General features: G+C 36.4%; 20 pseudogenes; all 20 read right to left on the bottom strand.

The window, feature by feature from the left end:
• Positions 1 to 464: 464 nt before the first annotated feature.
• LOC145646375 (5S ribosomal RNA) lies at positions 465 to 583 on the bottom strand (annotated as a pseudogene).
• Positions 584 to 1,249: 666 nt separating this feature from the next.
• On the bottom strand, positions 1,250 to 1,368 carry LOC145646374 (5S ribosomal RNA; annotated as a pseudogene).
• A 666-nt stretch (positions 1,369 to 2,034) lies between these two features.
• Positions 2,035 to 2,153, bottom strand: LOC145646373 (5S ribosomal RNA; annotated as a pseudogene).
• A 1,105-nt stretch (positions 2,154 to 3,258) lies between these two features.
• On the bottom strand, positions 3,259 to 3,377 carry LOC145646372 (5S ribosomal RNA; annotated as a pseudogene).
• Positions 3,378 to 4,044: 667 nt separating this feature from the next.
• On the bottom strand, positions 4,045 to 4,163 carry LOC145646371 (5S ribosomal RNA; annotated as a pseudogene).
• A 666-nt stretch (positions 4,164 to 4,829) lies between these two features.
• On the bottom strand, positions 4,830 to 4,948 carry LOC145646370 (5S ribosomal RNA; annotated as a pseudogene).
• Positions 4,949 to 5,614: 666 nt separating this feature from the next.
• LOC145646368 (5S ribosomal RNA) lies at positions 5,615 to 5,733 on the bottom strand (annotated as a pseudogene).
• Positions 5,734 to 6,399: 666 nt separating this feature from the next.
• Positions 6,400 to 6,518, bottom strand: LOC145647880 (5S ribosomal RNA; annotated as a pseudogene).
• A 1,105-nt stretch (positions 6,519 to 7,623) lies between these two features.
• On the bottom strand, positions 7,624 to 7,742 carry LOC145646367 (5S ribosomal RNA; annotated as a pseudogene).
• Positions 7,743 to 8,409: 667 nt separating this feature from the next.
• Positions 8,410 to 8,528, bottom strand: LOC145646366 (5S ribosomal RNA; annotated as a pseudogene).
• A 666-nt stretch (positions 8,529 to 9,194) lies between these two features.
• Positions 9,195 to 9,313, bottom strand: LOC145649270 (5S ribosomal RNA; annotated as a pseudogene).
• Positions 9,314 to 10,418: 1,105 nt separating this feature from the next.
• On the bottom strand, positions 10,419 to 10,537 carry LOC145648836 (5S ribosomal RNA; annotated as a pseudogene).
• A 1,543-nt stretch (positions 10,538 to 12,080) lies between these two features.
• On the bottom strand, positions 12,081 to 12,199 carry LOC145647969 (5S ribosomal RNA; annotated as a pseudogene).
• A 1,544-nt stretch (positions 12,200 to 13,743) lies between these two features.
• LOC145646365 (5S ribosomal RNA) lies at positions 13,744 to 13,862 on the bottom strand (annotated as a pseudogene).
• Positions 13,863 to 15,406: 1,544 nt separating this feature from the next.
• Positions 15,407 to 15,525, bottom strand: LOC145646364 (5S ribosomal RNA; annotated as a pseudogene).
• Positions 15,526 to 16,630: 1,105 nt separating this feature from the next.
• On the bottom strand, positions 16,631 to 16,749 carry LOC145646363 (5S ribosomal RNA; annotated as a pseudogene).
• A 1,106-nt stretch (positions 16,750 to 17,855) lies between these two features.
• LOC145647928 (5S ribosomal RNA) lies at positions 17,856 to 17,974 on the bottom strand (annotated as a pseudogene).
• A 790-nt stretch (positions 17,975 to 18,764) lies between these two features.
• Positions 18,765 to 18,883, bottom strand: LOC145649277 (5S ribosomal RNA; annotated as a pseudogene).
• A 351-nt stretch (positions 18,884 to 19,234) lies between these two features.
• On the bottom strand, positions 19,235 to 19,353 carry LOC145645095 (5S ribosomal RNA; annotated as a pseudogene).
• A 791-nt stretch (positions 19,354 to 20,144) lies between these two features.
• On the bottom strand, positions 20,145 to 20,263 carry LOC145647326 (5S ribosomal RNA; annotated as a pseudogene).
• Positions 20,264 to 20,488: the final 225 nt, after the last annotated feature.

Below are 20,488 nucleotides of genomic sequence, written 5' to 3'. Positions count from 1 at the left end.
AACATAAATTAAAGGGATGCAATACAATCTTACAGCACCTGCTATTCCCTGGTACTAAAATATTTCTATTTAATCTGTACACTTCACATACAAGCTTGTCAGTTGCAGATTAAAGTAAAGTGATGCAACAAAAACTTACAGCATTTGCTATTCCCAGGTGCTAACAGATAGTTTTTTTAATTAATCACTGCACTTCACATCCTAGCATGTCATCTTGAAAGTAAATTAAAGTGATGCAAGAGAAGCTTACAGCATCTCGTAGTCCAAGGTGCTAACAGATAGATTTTTGAGGAATCACTGCACTTCACATTCAGGCATGTGAGTTGGAGAGTAAATGAAAGTGATGCAAAAAAAACTTACAGCATCTGCTATTCCCAGGTGCTAACAGATAGTTTTTTTTATTAATCACTGCACTTCACATTTGAGCATGTCAGCATGAAAGTAAATTAAAGTGATGCAAGAAAAGCTTACAGCACCTGGTATTCCTAGGTAGGGTCCCACCTCAGTACTATTCAGGCCCAAACTTGCTTAGCTTCCAAGGTCAGATGAGATTGGGCGTTCTCAAGCTGGTGTGGCCGTAAGCCTTAAACACTTACTCAAATTGCCTAATCATAGCAAATATGATCAAAGACCAATCTGACAATTTTTTTTATTAATCCCTGCACTTGACATTCTAGAATGTTATCTTGAATGTAATTAAATGATGCAATAAAAGCTTACAATACGGAGCTGGTATACTGAGGCACTAATTATTCACTGCACTTCAAATTTGAACATGATAGCTTGAACATAAATTAAAGGGATGCAAACAATCTTACAGCACCTGCTATTCCCTGGTACTAAAATATTTCTATTTAATCTGTACACTTCACATACAAGCTTGTCAGTTGCAGATTAAAGTAATGAGATGCGACAAAAACTTACAGCATCTGCTATTCCCAGGTGCTAACAGATAGTTTTTTTAATTAATCACTGCATTTCACATCCTAGCATGTCATCTTGACAGTAAATTAAAGTGATGCAAGAGAAGCTTACAGCATCTCGTAGTCCAATGTGCTAACATATAGTTTTTTGATGAATCACTGCACTTCACATTCAGGCATGTGAGTTGGAGAGTAAATGAAAGTGATGCAAAAAAAACTTACAGCATCTGCTATTCCCAGGTGCTAACAGATAGTTTTTTTTATTAATCACTGCACTTCACATTTGAGCATGTCAGCTTGAAAGTAAATTAAAGTGATGCAAGAAAAGCTTACAGCACCTGGTATTCCTAGGTAGGGTCCCACCTCAGTACTATTCAGGCCCAAACTTGCTTAGCTTCCAAGGTCAGATGAGATTGGGCGTTCTCAAGCTGGTGTGGCCGTAAGCCTTAAACACTTACTCAAATTGCCTAATCATAGCAAATATGATCAAAGACCAATCTGACAATTTTTTTTATTAATCCCTGCACTTGACATTCTAGAATGTTATCTTGAATGTAATTAAATGATGCAATAAAAGCTTACAATACGGAGCTGGTATACTGAGGCACTAATTATTCACTGCACTTCAAATTTGAACATGATAGATTGAACATAAATTAAAGGGATGCAAACAATCTTACAGCACCTGCTATTCCCTGGTACTAAAATATTTCTATTTAATCTGTACACTTCACATACAAGCTTGTCAGTTGCAGATTAAAGTAAAGTGATGCAACAAAAACTTACAGCATTTGCTATTCCCAGGTGCTAACAGATAGTTTTTTTAATTAATCACTGCACTTCACATCCTAGCATGTCATCTTGAAAGTAAATTAAAGTGATGCAAGAGAAGCTTACAGCATCTCGTAGTCCAAGGTGCTAACAGATAGATTTTTGAGGAATCACTGCACTTCACATTCAGGCATGTGAGTTGGAGAGTAAATGAAAGTGATGCAAAAAAAACTTACAGCATCTGCTATTCCCAGGTGCTAACAGATAGTTTTTTTTATTAATCACTGCACTTCACATTTGAGCATGTCAGCTTGAAAGTAAATTAAAGTGATGCAAGAAAAGCTTACAGCACCTGGTATTCCTAGGTAGGGTCCCACCTCAGTACTATTCAGGCCCAAACTTGCTTAGCTTCCAAGGTCAGATGAGATTGGGCGTTCTCAAGCTGGTGTGGCCGTAAGCCTTAAACACTTACTCAAATTGCCTAATCATAGCAAATATGATCAAAGACCAATCTGACAATTTTTTTTATTAATCCCTGCACTTGACATTCTAGAATGTTATCTTGAATGTAATTAAATGATGCAATAAAAGCTTACAATACGGAGCTGGTATACGGAGGCACTAATTATTCACTGCACTTCAAATTTGAACATGATAGCTTGAACATAAATTAAAGGGATGCAAACAATCTTACAGCACCTGCTATTCCCTGGTACTAAAATATTTCTATTTAATCTGTACACTTCACATACAAGCTTGTCAGTTGCAGATTAAAGTAAAGTGATGCAACAAAAACTTACAGCATCTGCTATTCCCAGGTGCTAACAGATAGTTTTTTTAATTAATCACTGCATTTCACATCCTAGCATGTCATCTTGACAGTAAATTAAAGTGATGCAAGAGAAGCTTACAGCATCTCGTAGTCCAATGTGCTAACATATAGTTTTGTGATGAATCACTGCACTTCACATTCAGGCATGTGAGTTGGAGAGTAAATGAAAGTGATGCAAAAAAAACTTACAGCATCTGCTATTCCCAGGTGCTAACAGATAGTTTGAGTTAATTATTCACTGCACTTCAAATTTGAACATGATAGCTTGAATATAAATTAAAGGGATGCAATACAATCTTACAGCACCTGCTATTCCCTGGTACTAAAATATTTCTATTTAATCTGTACACTTCACATACAAGCTTGTCAGTTGCAGATTAAAGTAAAGTGATGCAACAAAAACTTACAGCATTTGCTATTCCCAGGTGCTAACAGATAGTTTTTTTAATTAATCACTGCACTTCACATCCTAGCATGTCATCTTGAAAGTAAATTAAAGTGATGCAAGAGAAGCTTACAGCATCTCGTAGTCCAAGGTGCTAACAGATAGATTTTTGAGGAATCACTGCACTTCACATTCAGGCATGTGAGTTGGAGAGTAAATGAAAGTGATGCAAAAAAAACTTACAGCATCTGCTATTCCCAGGTGCTAACAGATAGTTTTTTTTATTAATCACTGCACTTCACATTTGAGCAGGTCAGCTTGAAAGTAAATTAAAGTGATGCAAGAAGAGCTTACAGCACCTGGTATTCCTAGGTAGGGTCCCACCTCAGTACTATTCAGGCCCAAACTTGCTTAGCTTCCAAGGTCAGATGAGATTGGGCGTTCTCAAGCTGGTGTGGCCGTAAGCCTTAAACACTTACTCAAATTGCCTAATCATAGCAAATATGATCAAAGACCAATCTGACAATTTTTTTTATTAATCCCTGCACTTGACATTCTAGAATGTTATCTTGAATGTAATTAAATGATGCAATAAAAGCTTACAATACGGAGCTGGTATACTGAGGCACTAATTATTCACTGCACTTCAAATTTGAACATGATAGATTGAACATAAATTAAAGGGATGCAATACAATCTTACAGCACCTGCTATTCCCTGGTACTAAAATATTTCTATTTAATCTGTACACTTCACATACAAGCTTGTCAGTTGCAGATTAAAGTAAAGTGATGCAACAAAAACTTACAGCATTTGCTATTCCCAGGTGCTAACAGATAGTTTTTTTAATTAATCACTGCACTTCACATCCTAGCATGTCATCTTGAAAGTAAATTAAAGTGATGCAAGAGAAGCTTACAGCATCTCGTAGTCCAAGGTGCTAACAGATAGATTTTTGAGGAATCACTGCACTTCACATTCAGGCATGTGAGTTGGAGAGTAAATGAAAGTGATGCAAAAAAAACTTACAGCATCTGCTATTCCCAGGTGCTAACAGATAGTTTTTTTTATTAATCACTGCACTTCACATTTGAGCATGTCAGCTTGAAAGTAAATTAAAGTGATGCAAGAAAAGCTTACAGCACCTGGTATTCCTAGGTAGGGTCCCACCTCAGTACTATTCAGGCCCAAACTTGCTTAGCTTCCAAGGTCAGATGAGATTGGGCGTTCTCAAGCTGGTGTGGCCGTAAGCCTTAAACACTTACTCAAATTGCCTAATCATAGCAAATATGATCAAAGACCAATCTGACAATTTTTTTTATTAATCCCTGCACTTGACATTCTAGAATGTTATCTTGAATGTAATTAAATGATGCAATAAAAGCTTACAATACGGAGCTGGTATACTGAGGCACTAATTATTCACTGCACTTCAAATTTGAACATGATAGATTGAACATAAATTAAAGGGATGCAAACAATCTTACAGCACCTGCTATTCCCTGGTACTAAAATATTTCTATTTAATCTGTACACTTCACATACAAGCTTGTCAGTTGCAGATTAAAGTAAAGTGATGCAACAAAAACTTACAGCATTTGCTATTCCCAGGTGCTAACAGATAGTTTTTTTAATTAATCACTGCACTTCACATCCTAGCATGTCATCTTGAAAGTAAATTAAAGTGATGCAAGAGAAGCTTACAGCATCTCGTAGTCCAAGGTGCTAACAGATAGATTTTTGAGGAATCACTGCACTTCACATTCAGGCATGTGAGTTGGAGAGTAAATGAAAGTGATGCAAAAAAAACTTACAGCATCTGCTATTCCCAGGTGCTAACAGATAGTTTTTTTTATTAATCACTGCACTTCACATTTGAGCATGTCAGCTTGAAAGTAAATTAAAGTGATGCAAGAAAAGCTTACAGCACCTGGTATTCCTAGGTAGGGTCCCACCTCAGTACTATTCAGGCCCAAACTTGCTTAGCTTCCAAGGTCAGATGAGATTGGGCGTTCTCAAGCTGGTGTGGCCGTAAGCCTTAAACACTTACTCAAATTGCCTAATCATAGCAAATATGATCAAAGACCAATCTGACAATTTTTTTTATTAATCCCTGCACTTGACATTCTAGAATGTTATCTTGAATGTAATTAAATGATGCAATAAAAGCTTACAATACGGAGCTGGTATACGGAGGCACTAATTATTCACTGCACTTCAAATTTGAACATGATAGCTTGAACATAAATTAAAGGGATGCAAACAATCTTACAGCACCTGCTATTCCCTGGTACTAAAATATTTCTATTTAATCTGTACACTTCACATACAAGCTTGTCAGTTGCAGATTAAAGTAAAGTGATGCAACAAAAACTTACAGCATCTGCTATTCCCAGGTGCTAACAGATAGTTTTTTTAATTAATCACTGCATTTCACATCCTAGCATGTCATCTTGACAGTAAATTAAAGTGATGCAAGAGAAGCTTACAGCATCTCGTAGTCCAATGTGCTAACATATAGTTTTGTGATGAATCACTGCACTTCACATTCAGGCATGTGAGTTGGAGAGTAAATGAAAGTGATGCAAAAAAAACTTACAGCATCTGCTATTCCCAGGTGCTAACAGATAGTTTTTTTTATTAATCACTGCACTTCACATTTGAGCATGTCAGCTTGAAAGTAAATTAAAGTGATGCAAGAAAAGCTTACAGCACCTGGTATTCCTAGGTAGGGTCCCACCTCAGTACTATTCAGGCCCAAACTTGCTTAGCTTCCAAGGTCAGATGAGATTGGGCGTTCTCAAGCTGGTGTGGCCGTAAGCCTTAAACACTTACTCAAATTGCCTAATCATAGCAAATATGATCAAAGACCAATCTGACAATTTTTTTTATTAATCCCTGCACTTGACATTCTAGAATGTTATCTTGAATGTAATTAAATGATGCAATAAAAGCTTACAATACGGAGCTGGTATACTGAGGCACTAATTATTCACTGCACTTCAAATTTGAACATGATAGATTGAACATAAATTAAAGGGATGCAAACAATCTTACAGCACCTGCTATTCCCTGGTACTAAAATATTTCTATTTAATCTGTACACTTCACATACAAGCTTGTCAGTTGCAGATTAAAGTAAAGTGATGCAACAAAAACTTACAGCATTTGCTATTCCCAGGTGCTAACAGATAGTTTTTTTAATTAATCACTGCACTTCACATCCTAGCATGTCATCTTGAAAGTAAATTAAAGTGATGCAAGAGAAGCTTACAGCATCTCGTAGTCCAAGGTGCTAACAGATAGATTTTTGAGGAATCACTGCACTTCACATTCAGGCATGTGAGTTGGAGAGTAAATGAAAGTGATGCAAAAAAAACTTACAGCATCTGCTATTCCCAGGTGCTAACAGATAGTTTTTTTTATTAATCACTGCACTTCACATTTGAGCATGTCAGCTTGAAAGTAAATTAAAGTGATGCAAGAAAAGCTTACAGCACCTGGTATTCCTAGGTAGGGTCCCACCTCAGTACTATTCAGGCCCAAACTTGCTTAGCTTCCAAGGTCAGATGAGATTGGGCATTCTCAAGCTGGTGTGGCCGTAAGCCTTAAACACTTACTCAAATTGCCTAATCATAGCAAATATGATCAAAGACCAATCTGACAATTTTTTTTATTAATCCCTGCACTTGACATTCTAGAATGTTATCTTGAATGTAATTAAATGATGCAATAAAAGCTTACAATACGGAGCTGGTATACGGAGGCACTAATTATTCACTGCACTTCAAATTTGAACATGATAGCTTGAACATAAATTAAAGGGATGCAAACAATCTTACAGCACCTGCTATTCCCTGGTACTAAAATATTTCTATTTAATCTGTACACTTCACATACAAGCTTGTCAGTTGCAGATTAAAGTAAAGTGATGCAACAAAAACTTACAGCATCTGCTATTCCCAGGTGCTAACAGATAGTTTTTTTAATTAATCACTGCATTTCACATCCTAGCATGTCATCTTGACAGTAAATTAAAGTGATGCAAGAGAAGCTTACAGCATCTCGTAGTCCAATGTGCTAACATATAGTTTTGTGATGAATCACTGCACTTCACATTCAGGCATGTGAGTTGGAGAGTAAATGAAAGTGATGCAAAAAAAACTTACAGCATCTGCTATTCCCAGGTGCTAACAGATAGTTTGAGTTAATTATTCACTGCACTTCAAATTTGAACATGATAGCTTGAATATAAATTAAAGGGATGCAATACAATCTTACAGCACCTGCTATTCCCTGGTACTAAAATATTTCTATTTAATATGTACACTTCACATACAAGCTTGTCAGTTGCAGATTAAAGTAAAGTGATGCAACAAAAACTTACAGCATTTGCTATTCCCAGGTGCTAACAGATAGTTTTTTTAATTAATCACTGCACTTCACATCCTAGCATGTCATCTTGAAAGTAAATTAAAGTGATGCAAGAGAAGCTTACAGCATCTCGTAGTCCAAGGTGCTAACAGATAGATTTTTGAGGAATCACTGCACTTCACATTCAGGCATGTGAGTTGGAGAGTAAATGAAAGTGATGCAAAAAAAACTTACAGCATCTGCTATTCCCAGGTGCTAACAGATAGTTTTTTTTATTAATCACTGCACTTCACATTTGAGCATGTCAGCTTGAAAGTAAATTAAAGTGATGCAAGAAGAGCTTACAGCACCTGGTATTCCTAGGTAGGGTCCCACCTCAGTACTATTCAGGCCCAAACTTGCTTAGCTTCCAAGGTCAGATGAGATTGGGCGTTCTCAAGCTGGTGTGGCCGTAAGCCTTAAACACTTACTCAAATTGCCTAATCATAGCAAATATGATCAAAGACCAATCTGACAATTTTTTTTATTAATCCCTGCACTTGACATTCTAGAATGTTATCTTGAATGTAATTAAATGATGCAATAAAAGCTTACAATACGGAGCTGGTATACTGAGGCACTAATTATTCACTGCACTTCAAATTTGAACATGATAGATTGAACATAAATTAAAGGGATGCAATACAATCTTACAGCACCTGCTATTCCCTGGTACTAAAATATTTCTATTTAATCTGTACACTTCACATACAAGCTTGTCAGTTGCAGATTAAAGTAAAGTGATGCAACAAAAACTTACAGCATTTGCTATTCCCAGGTGCTAACAGATAGTTTTTTTAATTAATCACTGCACTTCACATCCTAGCATGTCATCTTGAAAGTAAATTAAAGTGATGCAAGAGAAGCTTACAGCATCTCGTAGTCCAAGGTGCTAACAGATAGATTTTTGAGGAATCACTGCACTTCACATTCAGGCATGTGAGTTGGAGAGTAAATGAAAGTGATGCAAAAAAAACTTACAGCATCTGCTATTCCCAGGTGCTAACAGATAGTTTTTTTTATTAATCACTGCACTTCACATTTGAGCATGTCAGCTTGAAAGTAAATTAAAGTGATGCAAGAAAAGCTTACAGCACCTGGTATTCCTAGGTAGGGTCCCACCTCAGTACTATTCAGGCCCAAACTTGCTTAGCTTCCAAGGTCAGATGAGATTGGGCGTTCTCAAGCTGGTGTGGCCGTAAGCCTTAAACACTTACTCAAATTGCCTAATCATAGCAAATATGATCAAAGACCAATCTGACAATTTTTTTTATTAATCCCTGCACTTGACATTCTAGAATGTTATCTTGAATGTAATTAAATGATGCAATAAAAGCTTACAATACGGAGCTGGTATACTGAGGCACTAATTATTCACTGCACTTCAAATTTGAACATGATAGATTGAACATAAATTAAAGGGATGCAAACAATCTTACAGCACCTGCTATTCCCTGGTACTAAAATATTTCTATTTAATCTGTACACTTCACATACAAGCTTGTCAGTTGCAGATTAAAGTAAAGTGATGCAACAAAAACTTACAGCATTTGCTATTCCCAGGTGCTAACAGATAGTTTTTTTAATTAATCACTGCACTTCACATCCTAGCATGTCATCTTGAAAGTAAATTAAAGTGATGCAAGAGAAGCTTACAGCATCTCGTAGTCCAAGGTGCTAACAGATAGATTTTTGAGGAATCACTGCACTTCACATTCAGGCATGTGAGTTGGAGAGTAAATGAAAGTGATGCAAAAAAAACTTACAGCATCTGCTATTCCCAGGTGCTAACAGATAGTTTTTTTTATTAATCACTGCACTTCACATTTGAGCATGTCAGCTTGAAAGTAAATTAAAGTGATGCAAGAAAAGCTTACAGCACCTGGTATTCCTAGGTAGGGTCCCACCTCAGTACTATTCAGGCCCAAACTTGCTAAGCTTCCAAGGTCAGATGAGATTGGGCGTTCTCAAGCTGGTGTGGCCGTAAGCCTTAAACACTTACTCAAATTGCCTAATCATAGCAAATATGATCAAAGACCAATCTGACAATTTTTTTTATTAATCCCTGCACTTGACATTCTAGAATGTTATCTTGAATGTAATTAAATGATGCAATAAAAGCTTACAATACGGAGCTGGTATACGGAGGCACTAATTATTCACTGCACTTCAAATTTGAACATGATAGCTTGAACATAAATTAAAGGGATGCAAACAATCTTACAGCACCTGCTATTCCCTGGTACTAAAATATTTCTATTTAATCTGTACACTTCACATACAAGCTTGTCAGTTGCAGATTAAAGTAAAGTGATGCAACAAAAACTTACAGCATCTGCTATTCCCAGGTGCTAACAGATAGTTTTTTTAATTAATCACTGCATTTCACATCCTAGCATGTCATCTTGACAGTAAATTAAAGTGATGCAAGAGAAGCTTACAGCATCTCGTAGTCCAATGTGCTAACATATAGTTTTGTGATGAATCACTGCACTTCACATTCAGGCATGTGAGTTGGAGAGTAAATGAAAGTGATGCAAAAAAAACTTACAGCATCTGCTATTCCCAGGTGCTAACAGATAGTTTGAGTTAATTATTCACTGCACTTCAAATTTGAACATGATAGCTTGAACATAAATTAAAGGGATGCAATACAATCTTACAGCACCTGCTATTCCCTGGTACTAAAATATTTCTATTTAATCTGTACACTTCACATACAAGCTTGTCAGTTGCAGATTAAAGTAAAGTGATGCAACAAAAACTTACAGCATTTGCTATTCCCAGGTGCTAACAGATAGTTTTTTTAATTAATCACTGCACTTCACATCCTAGCATGTCATCTTGAAAGTAAATTAAAGTGATGCAAGAGAAGCTTACAGCATCTCGTAGTCCAAGGTGCTAACAGATAGATTTTTGAGGAATCACTGCACTTCACATTCAGGCATGTGAGTTGGAGAGTAAATGAAAGTGATGCAAAAAAAACTTACAGCATCTGCTATTCCCAGGTGCTAACAGATAGTTTTTTTTATTAATCACTGCACTTCACATTTGAGCATGTCAGCTTGAAAGTAAATTAAAGTGATGCAAGAAAAGCTTACAGCACCTGGTATTCCTAGGTAGGGTCCCACCTCAGTACTATTCAGGCCCAAACTTGCTTAGCTTCCAAGGTCAGATGAGATTGGGCGTTCTCAATCTGGTGTGGCCGTAAGCCTTAAACACTTACTCAAATTGCCTAATCATAGCAAATATGATCAAAGACCAATCTGACAATTTTTTTTATTAATCCCTGCACTTGACATTCTAGAATGTTATCTTGAATGTAATTAAATGATGCAATAAAAGCTTACAATACGGAGCTGGTATACGGAGGCACTAATTATTCACTGCACTTCAAATTTGAACATGATAGCTTGAACATAAATTAAAGGGATGCAAACAATCTTACAGCACCTGCTATTCCCTGGTACTAAAATATTTCTATTTAATCTGTACACTTCACATACAAGCTTGTCAGTTGCAGATTAAAGTAAAGTGATGCAACAAAAACTTACAGCATCTGCTATTCCCAGGTGCTAACAGATAGTTTTTTTAATTAATCACTGCATTTCACATCCTAGCATGTCATCTTGACAGTAAATTAAAGTGATGCAAGAGAAGCTTACAGCATCTCGTAGTCCAATGTGCTAACATATAGTTTTTTGATGAATCACTGCACTTCACATTCAGGCATGTGAGTTGGAGAGTAAATGAAAGTGATGCAAAAAAAACTTACAGCATCTGCTATTCCCAGGTGCTAACAGATAGTTTGAGTTAATTATTCATTGCACTTCAAATTTGAACATGATAGCTTGAACATAAATTAAAGGGATGCAATACAATCTTACAGCACCTGCTATTCCCTGGTACTAAAATATTTCTATTTAATCTGTACACTTCACATACAAGCTTGTCAGTTGCAGATTAAAGTAAAGTGATGCAACAAAAACTTACAGCATCTGCTATTCCCAGGTGCTAACAGATAGTTTTTTTAATTAATCACTGCATTTCACATCCTAGCATGTCATCTTGAGAGTAAATTAAAGTGATGCAAGAGAAGCTTACAGCATCTCGTAGTCCAATGTGCTAACATATAGTTTTTTGATGAATCACTGCACTTCACATTCAGGCATGTGAGTTGGAGAGTAAATGAAAGTGATGCAAAAAAAACTTACAGCATCTGCTATTCCCAGGTGCTAACAGATAGTTTGAGTTAATTATTCACTGCACTTCAAATTTGAACATGATAGCTTGAACATAAATTAAAGGGATGCAATACAATCTTACAGCACCTGCTATTCCCTGGTACTAAAATATTTCTATTTAATCTGTACACTTCACATACAAGCTTGTCAGTTGCAGATTAAAGTAAAGTGATGCAACAAAAACTTACAGCATTTGCTATTCCCAGGTGCTAACAGATAGTTTTTTTAATTAATCACTGCACTTCACATCCTAGCATGTCATCTTGAAAGTAAATTAAAGTGATGCAAGAGAAGCTTACAGCATCTCATAGTCCAAGGTGCTAACAGATAGATTTTTGAGGAATCACTGCACTTCACATTCAGGCATGTGAGTTGGAGATTAAATGAGAGTGATGCAAAAAAAACTTACAGCATCTGCTATTCCCAGATGCTAACAGATAGTTTTTTTATTAATCACTGCACTTCACATTTGAGCATGTCAGCTTGAAAGTAAATTAAAGTGATGCAAGAAAAGCTTACAGCACCTGGTATTCCTAGGTAGGGTCCCACCTCAGTACTATTCAGGCCCAAACTTGCTTAGCTTCCAAGGTCAGATGAGATTGGGCGTTCTCAAGCTGGTGTCGCCGTAAGCCTTAAGCACTTACTCAAATTGCCTAATCATAGCAAATATGATCAAAGACCAATCTGACAATTTTTTTTATTAATCCCTGCACTTGACATTCTAGAATGTTATCTTGAATGTAATTAAATGATGCAATAAAAGCTTACAATACGGAGCTGGTATACGGAGGCACTAATTATTCACTGCACTTCAAATTTGAACATGATAGCTTGAACATAAATTAAAGGGATGCAAACAATCTTACAGCACCTGCTATTCCCTGGTACTAAAATATTTCTATTTAATCTGTACACTTCACATACAAGCTTGTCAGTTGCAGATTAAAGTAAAGTGATGCAACAAAAACTTACAGCATCTGCTATTCCCAGGTGCTAACAGATAGTTTTTTTAATTAATCACTGCATTTCACATCCTAGCATGTCATCTTGACAGTAAATTAAAGTGATGCAAGAGAAGCTTACAGCATCTCGTAGTCCAATGTGCTAACATATAGTTTTTTGATGAATCACTGCACTTCACATTCAGGCATGTGAGTTGGAGAGTAAATGAAAGTGATGCAAAAAAAACTTACAGCATCTGCTATTCCCAGGTGCTAACAGATAGTTTGAGTTAATTATTCATTGCACTTCAAATTTGAACATGATAGCTTGAACATAAATTAAAGGGATGCAATACAATCTTACAGCACCTGCTATTCCCTGGTACTAAAATATTTCTATTTAATCTGTACACTTCACAAACAAGCTTGTCAGTTGCAGATTAAAGTAAAGTGATGCAACAAAAACTTACAGCATCTGCTATTCCCAGGTGCTAACAGATAGTTTTTTTAATTAATCACTGCATTTCACATCCTAGCATGTCATCTTGACAGTAAATTAAAGTGATGCAAGAGAAGCTTACAGCATCTCGTAGTCCAATGTGCTAACATATAGTTTTTTGATGAATCACTGCACTTCACATTCAGGCATGTGAGTTGGAGAGTAAATGAAAGTGATGCAAAAAAAACTTACAGCATCTGCTATTCCCAGGTGCTAACAGATAGTTTGAGTTAATTATTCACTGCACTTCAAATTTGAACATGATAGCTTGAACATAAATTAAAGGGATGCAATACAATCTTACAGCACCTGCTATTCCCTGGTACTAAAATATTTCTATTTAATCTGTACACTTCACATACAAGCTTGTCAGTTGCAGATTAAAGTAAAGTGATGCAACAAAAACTTACAGCATTTGCTATTCCCAGGTGCTAACAGATAGTTTTTTTAATTAATCACTGCACTTCACATCCTAGCATGTCATCTTGAAAGTAAATTAAAGTGATGCAAGAGAAGCTTACAGCATCTCGTAGTCCAAGGTGCTAACAGATAGATTTTTGAGGAATCACTGCACTTCACATTCAGGCATGTGAGTTGGAGAGTAAATGAAAGTGATGCAAAAAAAACTTACAGCATCTGCTATTCCCAGGTGCTAACAGATAGTTTTTTTTATTAATCACTGCACTTCACATTTGAGCATGTCAGCTTGAAAGTAAATTAAAGTGATGCAAGAAAAGCTTACAGCACCTGGTATTCCTAGGTAGGGTCCCACCTCAGTACTATTCAGGCCCAAACTTGCTTAGCTTCCAAGGTCAGATGAGATTGGGCGTTCTCAAGCTGGTGTGGCCGTAAGCCTTAAACACTTACTCAAATTGCCTAATCATAGCAAATATGATCAAAGACCAATCTGACAATTTTTTTTATTAATCCCTGCACTTGACATTCTAGAATGTTATCTTGAATGTAATTAAATGATGCAATAAAAGCTTACAATACGGAGCTGGTATACTGAGGCACTAATTATTCACTGCACTTCAAATTTGAACATGATAGATTGAACATAAATTAAAGGGATGCAAACAATCTTACAGCACCTGCTATTCCCTGGTACTAAAATATTTCTATTTAATCTGTACACTTCACATACAAGCTTGTCAGTTGCAGATTAAAGTAAAGTGATGCAACAAAAACTTACAGCATCTGCTATTCCCAGGTGCTAACAGATAGTTTTTTTAATTAATCACTGCATTTCACATCCTAGCATGTCATCTTGACAGTAAATTAAAGTGATGCAAGAGAAGCTTACAGCATCTCGTAGTCCAATGTGCTAACATATAGTTTTTTGATGAATCACTGCACTTCACATTCAGGCATGTGAGTTGGAGAGTAAATGAAAGTGATGCAAAAAAAACTTACAGCATCTGCTATTCCCAGGTGCTAACAGATAGTTTGAGTTAATTATTCATTGCACTTCAAATTTGAACATGATAGCTTGAACATAAATTAAAGGGATGCAATACAATCTTACAGCACCTGCTATTCCCTGGTACTAAAATATTTCTATTTAATCTGTACACTTCACAAACAAGCTTGTCAGTTGCAGATTAAAGTAAAGTGATGCAACAAAAACTTACAGCATCTGCTATTCCCAGGTGCTAACAGATAGTTTTTTTAATTAATCACTGCATTTCACATCCTAGCATGTCATCTTGACAGTAAATTAAAGTGATGCAAGAGAAGCTTACAGCATCTCGTAGTCCAATGTGCTAACATATAGTTTTTTGATGAATCACTGCACTTCACATTCAGGCATGTGAGTTGGAGAGTAAATGAAAGTGATGCAAAAAAAACTTACAGCATCTGCTATTCCCAGGTGCTAACAGATAGTTTGAGTTAATTATTCACTGCACTTCAAATTTGAACATGATAGCTTGAACATAAATTAAAGGGATGCAATACAATCTTACAGCACCTGCTATTCCCTGGTACTAAAATATTTCTATTTAATCTGTACACTTCACATACAAGCTTGTCAGTTGCAGATTAAAGTAAAGTGATGCAACAAAAACTTACAGCATTTGCTATTCCCAGGTGCTAACAGATAGTTTTTTTAATTAATCACTGCACTTCACATCCTAGCATGTCATCTTGAAAGTAAATTAAAGTGATGCAAGAGAAGCTTACAGCATCTCGTAGTCCAAGGTGCTAACAGATAGATTTTTGAGGAATCACTGCACTTCACATTCAGGCATGTGAGTTGGAGAGTAAATGAAAGTGATGCAAAAAAAACTTACAGCATCTGCTATTCCCAGGTGCTAACAGATAGTTTTTTTTATTAATCACTGCACTTCACATTTGAGCATGTCAGCTTGAAAGTAAATTAAAGTGATGCAAGAAAAGCTTACAGCACCTGGTATTCCTAGGTAGGGTCCCACCTCAGTACTATTCAGGCCCAAACTTGCTTAGCTTCCAAGGTCAGATGAGATTGGGCGTTCTCAAGCTGGTGTGGCCGTAAGCCTTAAACACTTACTCAAATTGCCTAATCATAGCAAATATGATCAAAGACCAATCTGACAATTTTTTTTATTAATCCCTGCACTTGACATTCTAGAATGTTATCTTGAATGTAATTAAATGATGCAATAAAAGCTTACAATACGGAGCTGGTATACTGAGGCACTAATTATTCACTGCACTTCAAATTTGAACATGATAGATTGAACATAAATTAAAGGGATGCAAACAATCTTACAGCACCTGCTATTCCCTGGTACTAAAATATTTCTATTTAATCTGTACACTTCACATACAAGCTTGTCAGTTGCAGATTAAAGTAAAGTGATGCAACAAAAACTTACAGCATCTGCTATTCCCAGGTGCTAACAGATAGTTTGTTTAATTAATCACTGCATTTCACATCCTAGCATGTCATCTTGACAGTAAATTAAAGTGATGCAAGAGAAGCTTACAGCATCTCGTAGTCCAATGTGCTAACATATAGTTTTTTGATGAATCACTGCACTTCACATTCAGGCATGTGAGTTGGAGAGTAAATGAAAGTGATGCAAAAAAAACTTACAGCATCTGCTATTCCCAGGTGCTAACAGATAGTTTGAGTTAATTATTCACTGCACTTCAAATTTGAACATGATAGCTTGAACATAAATTAAAGGGATGCAATACAATCTTACAGCACCTGCTATTCCCTGGTACTAAAATATTTCTATTTAATCTGTACACTTCACATACAAGCTTGTCAGTTGCAGATTAAAGTAAAGTGATGCAACAAAAACTTACAGCATTTGCTATTCCCAGGTGCTAACAGATAGTTTTTTTAATTAATCACTGCACTTCACATCCTAGCATGTCATCTTGAAAGTAAATTAAAGTGATGCAAGAGAAGCTTACAGCATCTCGTAGTCCAAGGTGCTAACAGATAGATTTTTGAGGAATCACTGCACTTCACATTCAGGCATGTGAGTTGGAGAGTAAATGAAAGTGATGCAAAAAAAACTTACAGCATCTGCTATTCCCAGGTGCTAACAGATAGTTTTTTTTATTAATCACTGCACTTCACATTTGAGCATGTCAGCTTGAAAGTAAATTAAAGTGATGCAAGAAGAGCTTACAGCACCTGGTATTCCTAGGTAGGGTCCCACCTCAGTACTATTCAGGCCCAAACTTGCTTAGCTTCCAAGGTCAGATGAGATTGGGCGTTCTCAAGCTGGTGTGGCCGTAAGCCTTAAACACTTACTCAAATTGCCTAATCATAGCAAATATGATCAAAGACCAATCTGACAATTTTTTTTATTAATCCCTGCACTTGACATTCTAGAATGTTATCTTGAATGTAATTAAATGATGCAATAAAAGCTTACAATACGGAGCTGGTATACTGAGGCACTAATTATTCACTGCACTTCAAATTTGAACATGATAGATTGAACATAAATTAAAGGGATGCAAACAATCTTACAGCACCTGCTATTCCCTGGTACTAAAATATTTCTATTTAATCTGTACACTTCACATACAAGCTTGTCAGTTGCAGATTAAAGTAAAGTGATGCAACAAAAACTTACAGCATCTGCTATTCCCAGGTGCTAACAGATAGTTTTTTTAATTAATCACTGCATTTCACATCCTAGCATGTCATCTTGACAGTAAATTAAAGTGATGCAAGAGAAGCTTACAGCATCTCGTAGTCCAATGTGCTAACATATAGTTTTTTGATGAATCACTGCACTTCACATTCAGGCATGTGAGTTGGAGAGTAAATGAAAGTGATGCAAAAAAAACTTACAGCATCTGCTATTCCCAGGTGCTAACAGATAGTTTGAGTTAATTATTCATTGCACTTCAAATTTGAACATGATAGCTTGAACATAAATTAAAGGGATGCAATACAATCTTACAGCACCTGCTATTCCCTGGTACTAAAATATTTCTATTTAATCTGTACACTTCACATACAAGCTTGTCAGTTGCAGATTAAAGTAAAGTGATGCAACAAAAACTTACAGCATCTGCTATTCCCAGGTGCTAACAGATAGTTTTTTTAATTAATCACTGCATTTCACATCCTAGCATGTCATCTTGACAGTAAATTAAAGTGATGCAAGAGAAGCTTACAGCATCTCGTAGTCCAATTTGCTAACATATAGTTTTTTGATGAATCACTGCACTTCACATTCAGGCATGTGAGTTGGAGAGTAAATGAAAGTGATGCAAAAAAAACTTACAGCATCTGCTATTCCCAGGTGCTAACAGATAGTTTGAGTTAATTATTCACTGCACTTCACATTTGAGCATGTCAGCTTGAAAGTAAATTAAAGTGATGCAAGAAAAGCTTACAGCACCTGGTATTCCTAGGTAGGGTCCCACCTCAGTACTATCCAGGCCCAAACTTGCTTAGCTTTCAAGGTCAGATGAGATTGGGCGTTCTCAAGCTGGTGTGGCCGTAAGCCTTAAACACGTACTCAAATTGCCTAATCATAGCAAATATGATCAAAGACCAATCTGACAATTTTTTTTATTAATCCCTGCACTTGACATTCTAGAATGTTATCTTGAATGTAAATTAAATGATGCAATAAAAGCTTACAACATCTGGTATACGGAGGCACTAACAGACAGTTTTTTGATGAATCACTGCACTTCACATTCAGGCATGTGAGTTAGAGAGTAAATGAAAGTGATGCAAAAAAAACGTACAGCATCTGCTATTCCCAGGTGCTAACAGATAGTTTGAGTTAATTATTCACTGCACTTCAAATTTGAACATGATAGCTTGAACATAAATTAAAGGGATGCAATACAATCTTACAGCACCTGCTATTCCCTGGTACTAAAATATTTCTATTTAATCTGTACACTTCACATACAAGCTTGTCAGTTGCAGATTAAAGTAAAGTGATGCAACAAAAACTTACAGCATCTGCTATTCCCAGGTGCTAACAGATAGTTTTTTTAATTAATCACTGCATTTCACATCCTAGCATGTCATCTTGACAGTAAATTAAAGTGATTCAAGAGAAGCTTACAGCATCTCGTAGTCCAAGGTGCTAACAGATAGTTTTTGATGAATCACTGCACTTCACATTCAGGCATGTGAGTTGGAGAGTAAATGAAAGTGATGCAAAAAAAACTTACAGCATCTGCTATTCCCAGTTGCTAACAGATAGTTTTTTTTATTAATCACTGCACTTCACATTTGAGCATGTCAGCTTGAAAGTAAATTAAAGTGATGCAAGAAAAGCATACAGCACCTGGTATTCCTAGGTAGGGTCCCACCTCAGTACTATCCAGGCCCAAACTTGCTTAGCTTTCAAGGTCAGATGAGATTGGGCGTTCTCAAGCTGGTGTGGCCGTAAGCCTTAAACACTTACTCAAATTGCCTAATCATAGCAAATATGATCAAAGACCAATCTGACAATTTTTTTTATTAATCCCTGCACTTGACATTCTAGAATGTTATCTTGAATGTAAATTAAATGATGCAATAAAAGCTTACAACATCTGGTATACGGAGGCACTAACAGACAGTTTTTTGATGAATCACTGCACTTCACATTCAGGCATGTGAGTTAGAGAGTAAATGAAAGTGATGCAAAAAAAACTTACAGCATCGGCTATTCCCAGGTGCTAACAGATAGTTTTTTTATTAATCACTGCACTTCACATTTGAGCATGTCAGCTTGAAAGTAAATTAAAGTGATGCAAGAAAAGCTTACATCACCTGGTATTCCTAGGTATGGTCCCACCTCAGTACTATACAGGCCCAAACTTGCTTAGTTTCCAAGGTCAGATGAGATTGGGCGTTCTCAAGCTGGTGTGGCCGTAAACCTTAAACACTTACTCAAATTGCCTAATCATAGCAAATATGATCAAAGACCAATCTGACAATTTTTTTTATTAATCCCTGCACTTGACATTCTAGAATGTTATCTTGAATGTAAATTAAATGATGCAATAAAAGCTTACAACATCTGGTATACGGAGGCACTAACAGACAATTTTTTGATGAATCACTGCACTTCACATTCAGGCATGTGAGTTGGAGAGTAAATGAAAGTGATGCAAAAAAAACGTACAACATCTGCTATTCCCACGTGCTAACAGATAGTTTGAGTTAATTATTCACTGCACTTCAAATTTGAACATGATAGCTTGAACATAAATTAAAGGGATGCAATACAATCTTACAGCACCTGCGATTCCCTGCTACTAAAATATTTCTATTTAATCTGTACACTTCACATACAAGCTTGTCAGTTGCAGAATAAAGTAAAGTGATGCAACAAAAACTTACAGCATCTGCTATTCCCAGGTGCTAACAGATAGTTTTTTTAATTAATCACTGCATTTCACATCCTAGCATGTCATCTTGACAGTAAATTAAAGTGATTCAAGAGAAGCTTACAGCATCTCGTAGTCCAAGGTGCTAACAGTTAGTTTTTGATGAATCACTGCACTTCACATTCAGGCATGTGAGTTGGAGAGTAAATGAAAGTGATGCAAAAAAAACTTACAGCATCGGCTATTCCCAGGTGCTAACAGATAGTTTTTTTTTATTAATCACTGCACTTCACATTTGAGCATGTCAGCTTGAAAGTAAATTAAAGTGATGCAAGAAAAGCTTACAGCACCTGGTATTCCTAGGTAGAGCCCCACCTCAGTACTATCCAGGCCCAAACTTGCTTAGCTTCCAAGGTCAGATGAGATTGGGCATTCTCAAGCTGGTGTGGCCGTAAGCCTTAATCACTTACTCAAATTGCCTAATCATAGCAAATATGATCAAAGACCAATCTGACAATTTTTTTTATTAATCCCTGCACTTGACATTCTAGAATGTTATCTTGAATGTAAATTAAATGATGCAATAAAAGCTTACAACATCTGGTATACGGAGGCACTAACAGACAGTTTTTTGATGAATCACTGCACTTCACATTCAGGCATGTGAGTTGGAGAGTAAATG

This window comes from Electrophorus electricus, chromosome 13 (assembly GCF_041902795.1).
Source record: "Electrophorus electricus isolate QZ-2024a chromosome 13, ASM4190279v1, whole genome shotgun sequence".
NCBI classification, from domain to species: Eukaryota; Metazoa; Chordata; class Actinopteri; order Gymnotiformes; family Gymnotidae; genus Electrophorus; species Electrophorus electricus.
Note: the sequence above shows the minus strand (reverse complement) of the source record. Positions and strands in the feature narration are given on the sequence as shown.